Source organism: Peromyscus eremicus, chromosome 1, assembly GCF_949786415.1.
Source record: "Peromyscus eremicus chromosome 1, PerEre_H2_v1, whole genome shotgun sequence".
In the NCBI taxonomy this organism is placed as follows: domain Eukaryota; kingdom Metazoa; phylum Chordata; class Mammalia; order Rodentia; family Cricetidae; genus Peromyscus; species Peromyscus eremicus.
The window spans coordinates 86053822-86066444 of NC_081416.1; the positions used below are offsets into that span (position 1 = coordinate 86053822).

General features: G+C 45.5%; 1 protein-coding gene and 1 non-coding gene across 3 annotated transcripts in view; one reads left to right on the forward strand and one right to left on the reverse strand.

Moving 5' to 3' along the window:
• Plekha7 (pleckstrin homology domain containing A7) overlaps nucleotides 1–12623 on the forward strand; it is a 191768-nt gene that overhangs the window by 87524 nt on the left and 91621 nt on the right. The window lies entirely within an intron of this gene.
• On the reverse strand, nucleotides 5772–5878 carry LOC131902867 (U6 spliceosomal RNA). Its single transcript, XR_009377148.1, has one exon. It is a non-coding gene; the product is annotated as a U6 spliceosomal RNA (small nuclear RNA).

A 12623-nucleotide genomic window follows, 5' to 3' on the forward strand; every position in this document is an offset into this window, starting at 1 on the left:
GTCTAATTACCAGCACTTGAGATTTCTTAGGTTGAAAAGTACAGATCTCAGCATAGTGATTCTAGTTGTGAATTGGCCAAGTATATTACCCTTCATCTTCTGCCCATGGGGTTTTAATCTTCCCCTCCACCCAGGTGACTATTGCAAGGCCCTCTGGGGCCCATTGTCTTGCAAGACTGGCCAGTTGGTTTTTCCTTTGACTAACAGAGGCCAGTTTTTGTTTTTTATTTTTATTTACTTATTTTTCTTTTTTGTGGTGAGTTTCTGAAGGGCTGTCAAATGTTTTACAAAAACCAAGCCTCTGATACCTTTTCCTTTGGTGTTACTGGCACTCACTCACAGAGGGTCAGATGAGAAGCCAGCAGGAGTCTGCAGAGATGCTCCTAGGTGAACTCGGAGCAGAGAAAGCAGCCCAGAGGTAGAAACATCTGAAGTGTCACAGGGCAGAGTGGGACAAAGGCCCAGGTGCTGCAGGTTCTAAGGCTCTGGTGTGACATCTGCATATTCTAGCTGCTGCATCAGATGGTGGGGTGGGTCGGGAAGGACATGCAGGCTGCTGTCGCTGCTTTCAACCCCTTCAAATGTTGCTCTGTAGGTCTTGTGAACCAGTCTTGCTCCCAGTAACTTATGGATGGAGTTTTACCAAAATACACATAACACATGCATGATTGTCTTTGATTCTTAGAACATCTCAAGAAGGAAAGGCAAGAACACAAAAGGGTTCCAGTTTCTGTGAGGATGCCTGGCAAAAATAATGGCCAGAGGAGCTGAAATCTTCTTTTCATTTTTCCCATACCTTCAAACCTTGTCCCTTGGTGTCTTAGTTAGGGTTACTATTGCTGTGATGAAACAGCATGACCAAAGGCAGTGTTGGGAGAAAAAGCTTTATTTGGCTTACATATCTTGAATCCTAGTCCGCTGAGGGAAGCCAAGGCAGGAACTCAAACCTGGCAGGAACCTGGAGGAATAGAGGAGTGCTACTTACTGGCTTGTTCCTCATGGCTTGCTTAGCCTGCTTTCTAATCAAACCCAAGACCACAAGCTCAGGGGTGGCACCACTCACAATGGACTGGGCCCTCTCACCTCAATCACTAATTTAAAGCATGCCCTGCAGGCTTGCCATATGCCCAGTCTTCTGGAGGCATTTTCTCAACTGAGGTTCCCCCCCTCTCAGGTGACTCTAGCTTGTGTCAAGTTGACATAAAAACTAGCCAGCACATTTGGCCAGTTTCTTCTACTGAGAGTTGCTCTGATAATGGGGCTATCATATTAATGAGTAGTATGAATGATACTTATTGTTGAGTGTTTGTGCCAATGCATGTGTGGTCAGCCATATTGCACACCTCATTTCATCTACCCAGACACCTCACAGAGAAGGCACCATGCTTTCTCCATTTTAGAAGTGAGGAAACAGGTTGATGGAGTACTCAAAGTCACCCAGTAGGAGAAATGAGAATCAGTTCATGAAGCCTAAGTGGCCTCATTCCTGCCCTGCAATTAACAGTGCTCCACCTGCAGTTCCGCCCACTCACCAGTAGATGCTTATAGGTTCCTATGTTAGTGTGCCTGGGTTGCTGTTGCAAAATGCTGGGTGGCTTAAGCAACATAAATGTATGTTTTCAGCCTGGAGGCTAATAGTCAAGGTGTTGGTATGTTTGTCCTCAGAGACCTGTGTCCTTGGCTTGCAGACTGTGGCCACCCAGTGTCTAGTTGTCAGCTCTTCTTCATCTCGTTGGAGTCCTGTCATATGCATTAAGACCTGTTCGTTTTGAGACATGGTCTCACTGTGCTGTCCATGCTGGTCTCAACCTTTCCCCTTGCTCCAATCTGTGAGCAGCTGGGTCTTCAGGTGCCATTGTCATGCCTAGTCCAGGATTCAGTGACCTTTTGAATATTCAGATCTGCCCTCTGAATATATGACTACATTCTAAATCCTGGGGGCAGCGGGGCGGTGGGGGGGACTTCAAACATGAATTTTGTTGGGGGACATGGGTCGACCCACAGCAGTCCTGTTTGTCAGGTAGTCATTTTGATGGGTGGCACCCAGCTTGCTAAGCTGCTCTTTGACCCCTGGCAGTGCTGAGAGCCTGAGAGAAGGGCTGCTGCTGACCCCAGGAGCCTCAAGGCTACCTGCTGTCAGGAATGACACCTTCATCCACAGGGTCGGCATCTGCCTGGACAAACCTGTAACCTTCCCTATTGTGGAGTGGAAGTCAGGCCTGCCTTGGATAGATGAAATGCTTCCTATTGGAAGTGCTGAGGCCAGAGGACACTCCTGTCATCCAGCACTTGGGAGGCAGAGACTGGATGATCTCTGTGAGTTCAAGGCCAACTTGGTCTACAGAGTGAGTTCTTGGACAGCCAGGGCTACATAGCAGTGAGACCTTGTTTTGGAGAAAGGGGGAAGAAGATGAACTGTAAGCTCTGATCTCAGGGGTCTGACTTATACCCAGTGCTTCATCCATGGCCCCCAGGGGTCTGGGGAGTAATATAGAACTGGGTAAAGCCCACCACTGAGAACTGACCCTCTCAGCCTGATTCTCCAGGGGTTTTTCTGCTTCTCTCTCCACTTGGGGGACATGCTCAAAAGAGTTGCTGGCGGCCATTTCTTGCAGATGCAGTGGACTGTGCCCTGCTATCCCTCCAAGCAGCCCCCCACTAGGGGTGGAGTGGGAGGGAGGCTGAGATTGCCCAAAGGGAAACTGCCTAACAGATGCTTTGGGTCCTGGTGACCTTGAGGAAAGTGGTTTAAACTCGTTTTCACTAGGATAGAAGTTTGACTTCAGTGTAGAAGATGTAGGAGAATAAAGAAATTGGGGGCTGGTGCAATGGCTCAGTGGTCAAGAATGCTCTTTACAGAGGACCCAGGTTCAGTTCCCAGCACCACATGGCAGCTCACAGCTATCTGTAACTCCAGTTCCAGGGGAGTTATACTTGTACTCTTCTGGCCTCTGCAGGGACCAGATATGCAGGCAAAATATTCATATGCATAAGACACTAAATTAAGAGAGGGGGAGGGGGGTAGAGGAAGGGGTGGGACACTAGAGAGATAGCTTAGTGATTAAGAGTGAGAAGTGTTCTTTCTTACAGAGGACCTATATCAGATGGCTCACAGCCATCTTTAACTAAAGCTCGAAGGGATATCATGCCTTCTTAACTCTGTGTACCTGCACTGAATATACACCACTAAAGACAATCTTGGGTTTTGTTTGTTTATTTGTTTTTTGTTTGTTTTAAAGAAGGAAAACAGACTTGGGGATACACAACATACTCTTAGCACTTAGGAGGGTGAGGCAGGAGAATTGTTGTGAATACTAGGTCAGCCAGGGCTACATAGCAAGACCCTGCCTCAAAAGCTTAAAATAATAAAACAAGTAAATAAGGAGGTGAAGCACCCGTGTTCATTTCACTGTATGTGCCTTCTGGAGCTTCAGGAAAAGGCTGGGAAGGCACCCCTGTTTAGAGTAGATGTACCAATATGGCGCAATGTGGCCAGGTGCAGGGCACAGCGGGCAGGCTGCCTTCAGCCACCCTGTGCACACAGTCCCCATGCTTTCCCTTGCTGTGTCTTCCACACTTGTCTAAACATTTCATATACTCCCCCATTTGAAAGGCCAAAAACCTTTGCAAGCAATATGTGCAAAATGTATTTATGAATTTTAGTTCTTACATAAATAACAGGTGGCAGAACACCAGATTAGTATCACTGGTGGTGGTTATGGGTAATTTACATCTTTATGGTTCCCCTCCCTCCTTATTCCATTCCTTCCCCTTCTTGTTTCTGTCCCTTCTTCTTCTTCAGGAACCCCAGTGTCCCAGGCTGGCCTCAGGTCCCTGTGTAGCTGATGATTCTCCTGCCTCTGTTTTCCAGATGATGGGATTACAGGTGTGCACAGCACTCCTGGTTTATGTGGTACTGAGGGTCAAGCCCATGGCCTTGTATATACTAGGCAAGCCCTCTGCTAACTGAACCACACCTCCGGTCTACTTTATTTTATGAATTTTCCACAATGAGCGGGATCTTCACAGAAGCAGGCAGAAGAGATAGTATCCATAATTTCAGAATTTTAGAATTAACATTCTTGATCTGCTTTTATCCATTCATTTCTTATATGTCATAAACATAATTGGTATGTGTGAGTGCATGCGTGTGTATGTATGCATGTGTATTTTTATTTATTTGACAACTTCATGCATGTACATAATGCATTTTGATTCTATTCTCAGACACCCCATTTCCCTCTCTGGTCCCCTCATTCCCTCTGGACCCCTTCTTCCCATCAACCTTTCCCACTACTGCCGTGTATTTTATTTTATTTCTTATGATTCCTGGAGTTTAATTAGTGCTGCTTGTGTGAGCATGGGTAACTCACTAGTGGCTATAACACTGAGAAAAATGATTCCCCCTCTGCCATCAGCCAGCTGCCAATAGTTCCTCAGTTAGGGGCAAGGCCTTGGATCCTTTCTCTCCCATCTTGCTGGAGTGTTGACAGGCTTGATCTTATGCAGGTAGCCACGGCTGCTGTAAGTTCATAGTGTAATGGCCATGTCCAGGCCAGGCAGTGTTTCACAGAGCTCCCCCCCAGCCTCCAGCTCTTTTTTTTTTTTTTTTTTTTTGGTTTTTTCGAGACAGGGTTTCTCTGTGTAGCTTTGCGCCTTTCCTGGAACTCGCTTTGGAGACCAGGCTGGCCTTGAACTCACAGAGATCCGCCTGCCTCTGCCTCCCGAGTGCTGGGATTAAAGGCGTGCGCCACCACCAACCGGCCTAGCCTCCAGCTCTTAAAATCTTTTCATCACCTCTTCCAGGATGTCCCCAGGCCTTGGTATATGTGTGTGAAAGAGGGAGAAAGGGAAGGAGGGAGGTGTCCTGTTTAGGGCTGATCACTCAGCAGTCACTTAGTCTCCGTACTTTGACTAGTTATGAGTCTCTACAAAAAGAAGCTTCTTTGACCAAAGTTGAAAAGCTGGACTAATCTTAGGGAATAAACATAAACATTTAGAAGGCAATTTAATAAATGGCCATTTAGAAAATAGTGGTAGGTTGCCCTCTAGCAGTTATGGTTTACAGAAGCAGGCATGAATTCCCGTCAATGGAGCAGGTCTCAAATCTAATCAGAAAGTGGTTGGTTACCCCCATAGCAATCATGACACTATTGCCACAGTGGACAAATCCTGCCTGCCAGGGTGGTGTTTGTGGTATGCAGGATCCACTGCTGGGTAATGCATTGATGGCTTCTCCGCACCCAGCAGCCTGCTGGCACATTCCAGCACTATGGAGGCTTGACCACAGGGAGGGAGTTCCCATCTCAGTTTTAGTTTGATTTTTCTATGTCCTGCAGCCAAAGTATGCGGTGTCTTCAGCAATAAGGACTTGCCATCTAGGAGGCAATGTTTAAGATACAATACAGATATTGCCTGGTTTTCATTACATAAACATTTAAGCTGGGGATCTGTAGATCAAACAATCAAATAGAAACACCATGTTTGGCATAGCCCTCTTCTGAGGGTCAGACACGTGGATAATTTCCATTCTTTGACTGTAAAAACAGTGTAAAACCATATTGACCAGCTTATGAAACAGACTATAGAAATGTTGATCTGGAAAAAAATTATGGTGGAATTTGAGGTTTTATATCCTGATGAATGGGGATATTGTAGGCACCAGCTTTTGCTTGTGTCTAGTGAATGAGGAACATAAGTAAAGCAATGTATTCCTATAGAATTGTAGGTAAATTTAATAAATGTTAACAGGAAAAAAATGAGGATTTTTTAAAAATATGGAACACTTCACAAATTTGCATGTTATCCTTGTGCAGCAGCCATGCTAATCGTCTTTATATTTTTACAATTTTAGTATATGTGCTGCTATATTTAAAAAAAATAGTTACTTTATTTTATGTGATTGATGTTTTGCATGCATCCAAGTTAGCCAAGTGAGTGCAATGCCCATGGAGGCCAGAAGAGGGCATTGCATCCCCAGAACTAGAGTTACAGATATTTGTTAGCAACTTTGTGGGTGCTGGGAACTGAACCCAGGTCTCCTGCAAGAACAAGTATTCTTAACGACTGAGCTACCTCTCCAGCCCCAGGGACAAGGGAATTATTTTAAGGCAGTGACAGCCTGTCCAGAGGGACCTCAGAAGAAATTGAAAAATGCAAGTGTGTTACATATTGACAGCTTCAAGGGCTTGGGGAAGGGTCTACTATTTCATCTGTTAAAAACACCAGGGTAAATAGTGATGTGCACAGTTGTGCAGCAGGGATGTAGAGCTTGCTCTAGCTTTGGACCTTGCTCACCAGTCAAGTGGCAGCAATACAATTCTGGGTCTCCAAAGCAGGGGACCTACTAGGAAGAACAAATGCCAGAAGGGCTGATTGCTCTCTGACTGCACTGTCCAGATAAATGGCTCCTGGAACCGTGTCAGTTTGTGGGAGGCCAGCCGCTTTCCCTCTCTTTTGGCTCGACTCTTCTTTGGGTGTTGAATGGCAAACAGACTTTCTCTGTGAAGTGGCTTGCATTACTCTTCCCTGTGGTGCTGTACGGTGTGAGCCTCGTCAAGGACAGCCTCTTTCCTCTGAGTCTGGAGCCGTTGCTCTCCTTTCTGCTCTGAGCTGTTTATAGGTCAGGAGGCTTGCAGAGAGGAGGCCTTTCCCTCCTCACGCACAGCCTGAGGAGAAAAGCAGTATCTGTAGGACCCATCACAAAGAGGAAAAATCCTAACAGGGATGTCTGTGCTGTACAGAGGACTGGAGGGTTGTGGGAAGCTTAGCTACCAGCCCTCTGCGGTTCTCACCTTTCCCAGGAGCCTCTGGGGAAGGAGTTCCTCCTCCCCCCACATGAGATAGATCCCAAACACATTCTGTCCACTCATCCTTGAGACTTGATGTTTGTGTTGCCATGCAGTATCTGGCTATCCTGAGATCCAGCAAGTAACCTGCTTCCTTCCTGTTCAGTAAGAATTCAGTGGGGTAAGAGGCTTAACACGCATGATTCCAAAATCACTTTTATTACATGTATGTATTTGTACATATGTATGTGGGGGTGCCACAGCATGCATGAGGAGGTCAGTGAGCCACTTGCAGGAGTCAGTTCTCTCCTTTTATCATGTGGATTCCAGGGACTGAGCTCAGGTCATCACTGAGCTGTCTTGCCAGCCTACTCAAGCTGTTCCAAACAGAAATTCAGAGCCTAATTCAGTGGGTTTGGTGCTTGAATCAGTACTGAATGAGGAGCAAGTTCAAAACTAACTTTCACAGTGATAGCCAAAAGAAGACTGAAAATGGGCTATTCTAACTGCAGGTCTATTCCTCTGCCCCTCCCCTACCTCCTCTAGCTCTCCCTGCCTTGAGTTCTTAATTTTCTTCTGCTGGTTGTACCATCTGTCTCTGTGTTGAGCTGTTTCAAAGGATTTGTGGGTTACAAAGTGTTAACATCAAGTGCGTTGTTAGTAACAGTTATGTGCTAGGCATGTGTGCCCAGCTGTGTGTTAGACATACTGTATTCCAGTGCTCCCTCTCTGGTAGTTAGATTGCTATCTGCATGGAAATCCGAAATCCAAAGCTCATAAAAAGTGACTTGCCCAGGACAGTTCAACTATAAAAGACATTTGAATTCAGATACTGTCCCTGTCCAGAGGACTTGCAATTAAATTTTTTTGTTTTGTTTTGTTTTTGTTTTTGTTTTTCGAGACAGGGTTTCTCTGTGTAGCTTTGCGCCTTTCCTGGGACTCGCTTGGTAGCCCAGGCTGGCCTCGAACTCACAGAGATCCGCCTGGCTCTGCCTCCCGAGTGCTGGGATTAAAGGCGTGCGCCACCACTGCCCGGCTTGCAATTAAATTTTTAAGACTTATTTATTTTTATTTTTGTTTGGGTATTTTGCCTACATGTGTTATTTGTACAGCATGTGTGTACAGTGCCCTCAGAGGCCAAAAGAGGGTGTTGGATCTCCTGGGACTAGAGTGAACAGCTGGTTGTGAGACACTGCATGCTTGTTGGGAACCTGGGTCCTCTGGAAGAATGGCCAGTGCTCTTGACTGCTGAGCTATCTCTCCAGCCCCTAGGATTGCCTTTTTTTTTTTTTTTTTTTAAGCTTAGTTGGGCTAAATAAGATCTATAAATATCCACTGAGCACATGGGAAGATGCTCAATGAATGCCATTAGCTGTTGAGGAAAGCGTAATGTCTCTGTGGTAGTCCTGCTATCTGCTGGTATGTGTCTCAAGACTCCAATGCTACCTTAAATCACAGATGGTACTCACCACCACCATCACCCCAGAGGGATGGTGGACCCAGCAATCCTGTGCTTCTCCCCTTGTGCCCTGCAGTGCCACCACAGAGCACCAGAGTATAGCTGTCTGCCCTCCCACACCCTGCTGCCTCCTTCCCATCACTACTCTTGTTTCTTTCCAGGACAGGGTCTCTCTCTGTAGCCCGGGCTGACCTGGAGCTAGTGACTCTCCCATCTCAGCCTCCCAGGGAGCTGGGGATCTTGGATGTGTACCACTACGTCCAACTTTATATCACTTTCCTTGCTGCTTGTGGCTGTTACTAAGTAAAATACGGGTTACTTGAACATAAAGTGTTGTGACACTGAGATAGCTAATTTGATAACTGAGATGATACCAGGTGTCGAACGGGCAGGTCCCGTGTATGACATGGATACGATGGACAAAGGGTGGTTCTCATCTGTGGGTGATGAAGCAAACAGTGCAAGATTTTGTTATGTGATTTAGAACAGCAAGCAACTTCAAACTTAGGAATCACTTATTTAAAAAATGTTTCCATTTCACATTTTGGGGTCATAGTTGAGAGTGAGTGCCTGAAAACATGGAGGGTGAAAACTCAGATTGGGGCATATCTTATTTACTTATTTTTGTTTCATTGGTTTGTTGTTGGTTTTCAAGGCAGGGTTTCTCTGTGTAATGGTCCTAACTGTCCTGAAACTCATTTTGTAGACCAGGCTGGCCTCGAATTCATAGAGATCCACCTGCCTCTGCCTCCCAAGTGCTGGGACTAAAGGCATGTGCCACTCACGTTCTACATTTTAAAGATGAATGATTCATGTGGGGGAGCCACTGAGGAAGCCAGTTTGATGCTTCTCAAAAGTTTAAATGTAGAGTTCCCAAAAAACTGATGAATTCTACTCCCAGGAGAAATGAGAACGAAAGTTCCCACAGAAACTTTCATTGTCCACAGCAGCATTATCTATGACATCCTAAAAGTGAATATAGTCTAACCTAGATGTCTACCAGCGGAGTGAAAAAAAAATTGCAATATAGCTCTGTACAATGGAATATTACTTGACAATGAAAAGGAGCAAAATATTGAGACTGTTATAAGGATAAGCCTTAAAACGTTTATTCTAAGTGGAGGAAACCAGTCATGAGAGGTGATAGCACATGATCCTGCTAATATTCAGAAGAAGAAAAGTTTATGAAGATAGAAAGTAGATTCATTGTTGCCCAGGGATAGAGTGAGGGGGTGATGGTTAGAAGATTGGGTAGACAGCCTTTTTAACTTTATTTTTTTAAGATAAGGTCTTGCTGTTACCCAGGCTGGTCTTGTATTCAATCAGCCCTTTGTCTTAGTCCTCCTTAGCTATGTCTACAGACACAAGTCAAGGTACCACTGTGGGATAGGAGCATGTTCTTAGGGGGGCAAACTGATTGACATGATGGCTGTGCCACTCTGACTGCGTCTACAGACACAAGGCAAGGTACCTGTGTGGGATAGGGGCGTGTTACGGGGTAATTGATTGACGTGATGGCTGTACCACTCTGAATGTACTCAAAGCTGTTGCAATGAACTTATAAAATGGAGACTTGAATGACTTGTGAACTGAATCTCAATAAAGCTGTCCTCTCTGCTCTCTCCACCGCAGCAAACGTGCTGGAAAGGACCTTGCTCACCTAAAGGATGAACTGCTAGAGGTAGAATTGAGAAGCTAGTGATTAAGTCCCACACAATTTTTTTTTTAAACTTTTGGCTTTTATTAGTTCATCTTCAACAAAATCTACTGGGTACAAGGGCTTGCTTTAGCACAAAATTAAATATTTAGCTCTCAGATAATGTGTCAGTAGACCTAGAAGTGATATTCCCCCTCAGCTTTTCTCCATTTCTAGGTTTTTTTCCTAAGGGCTGCATGTTACTTTTTGTAAATAACAAGTGAAAAATAAACTTTCATGCAATATATATTCTGTTGGGTTATGCACGGCTTCCACATGATGAGTAGCTTAAAGATTAAATTTAGAATTTCTGTTCTAGGAAAATAGTTTTCTTAGGGAAAAAAAAAGTGACAGATCTCATAGGTGGTTGTCCACAAACTGGCCTGACAGACACAGGGAGGGCCTAGTTCAGAACCTCCTGCCTTTTATCATGTCCTTTCTCCCTGCCCTGCCCGACCACTACGGATATTGACCAGTTCTTCCCATCACTTGGATTTGTGTAAATCTGTGTGAACTCTGTGACAAGGAGGAGATGATCTAGATGGTGGTGGAGCTGAGTGGTCAGGTCAAGAGGAGGAGATGTAACAAGCTTCACTGGAGTCCAGAAAGAACTGTCTCAGTGTCTGTGCTCCTAAGACGGTTTCGCTGCATCGTCCAAACACGCTTGTGTAGGCCAGCCTTGTATACACTGCATGTTTGAGAGCAGACTGTGTAGTCACACAGTCGGAATCCAGGTTCACAGCTGTGAGAGCTGAAATATGCACAGTTCCTTCCTAACACACAGAATGCTGGCAGCAGTATGACCTGCGTTTCTTGGGCTCATGGAGTAGCATATCTGGGGCTTCAAAGCCTTCCTGCTCAGTTTGTGCAGGGGTGTCTGTCTGCACGTGAGGTCTCTGTGATATGGTGGAGGAAACGGAGGGCAGCTCTGCTGAGTGCCTGCTCCTGGCACCTCATCTGCTGAACACTTCCCTGCCTGCCCATAGCCCTGTGGCTCCCTGTTCCACCCAAGACCCCAGAGCAAGCTTCTGGCCCTGCCGTTAGCTTACAAAGGCTCTTTGCCTTTGACAAGTCACCCTTCCTGAGATTTTCCCCATCCCATTAAAAACAATGTGTGTCTGTGTGTTCAAACATGCACTATTACTGTGCACATGTGGAGGTGAGAGGGCCACTTTCAAGAGTTAGTCATCTCCCCCATGAGAGTTCTGGGGTGTCGGGCTTGCCAGCAAGCACCTCTCAGCTAAGCCTTCTCACTGGCAACACTGGTATTTCTCCATTTATTTCAAAGGCCTTTAAAATAAAAATGGTTTCCAGTACAATCCAGTGTCATTCCCCTACCCCGAAAATCCTGCTGGAAGTTCACATAGAGCAGAGTGAGCAATCTACATGGGTTGGTGGTCCTGAGGACCATGAGCTGTACAGAAGGTTCTAGAAGTTAAGAGATTATGCAGGATAATCCAAGTAAGAGATACAAGAGCCTGGGTTTAGGATGGAGGAGGGAGAGGAGCCAGTATGTGTCAGATATTTCATAGGAAGAGAGTACCAGACCTCTTTTGTTACTTGGGGCAAAATAATAATTGCTTTGTTTCATTGTTGTTATTGACAGCTCATATGCATATATATAAAATTACCGTTATTGCTTCTCACTGACATGTTTTTTACAGTGGCCTTCCTACTTCTGTCTTCCAGGTAGGAAGGATCTAGAGAGGGTAAAAGGCCAGCCCTGATCACACAGGGTGCACCACAGGGATCCAGATCTGTTCTGTCCAAAGGCCATTGCGCATCAAGCCTATGTAAAATGGATCAGACCTTTTGAATTTATGACTGAAATAAAAATAGCTAGAACCCTGTTCTCAGTCAGAGCCAGAAAATTACATTGGAATGTTTACACAACTTTATGATGTTGGATCAAATATCTAGACAAATCTAAATTTATGAGCTCTGTAAAATCTGAGTTGTTGAGAAGGCCGGAGACTAGGCTTTGGGGATGTAGGGGTAGGGTCACGTGACTTGATGAAAATATTTTTGAATTCCTAAACTGTTCCTGGTCATGTACTTCTGAATGACATTATCTGAATGTTTTCTTCCAACTGATCAAAGAAAAAAAAATGGCCTTAATTAAAATTTCTATTGTCTTTGCCACAAAGGAAGGAAGACTTTGGGTGGTTGTCATGGTGATGACTGAATACACTGGGAGTGGGTAGTGATTGCTACCCAGAGCCCTGAAATGAGCATTTGCCATTTTCCTCACTCCCTGAGAGGCCTTCAGTACCAAACTGCATATTTCCTTAATCGACTTTTAAGTTCACGTTTGAGCCACATGTGTGCCTGTGGGGCAGGCCCTCCCACGACAGCCACAGTTGCAGTCATGAAGGCCGAATCCCGCTCTAATTGCTCTGTTCCCAAAGCAAAAACAGCACACACAAGGTGCTCCTGAGAACTCACAGAAAGTGATTAGCAACCAGCAGCCTTTCCGGGCCACTGAGGGCAGAGGTGCTCCATCCCCACAGCCCTTCCCTTGCAGGAACTCGGAATGAGGAGATAATGCGTGACAACTGAGAACTACCACCTGGCCTCTGCCATCCCTCAGCACTGGGAGCTCTGTAGCCACCATGCAGCCTGCTGGCCTCTCTAACGTCTGACTGTGGTGGAAGAAGGGGAATGGTGGAGCATGGTGCAT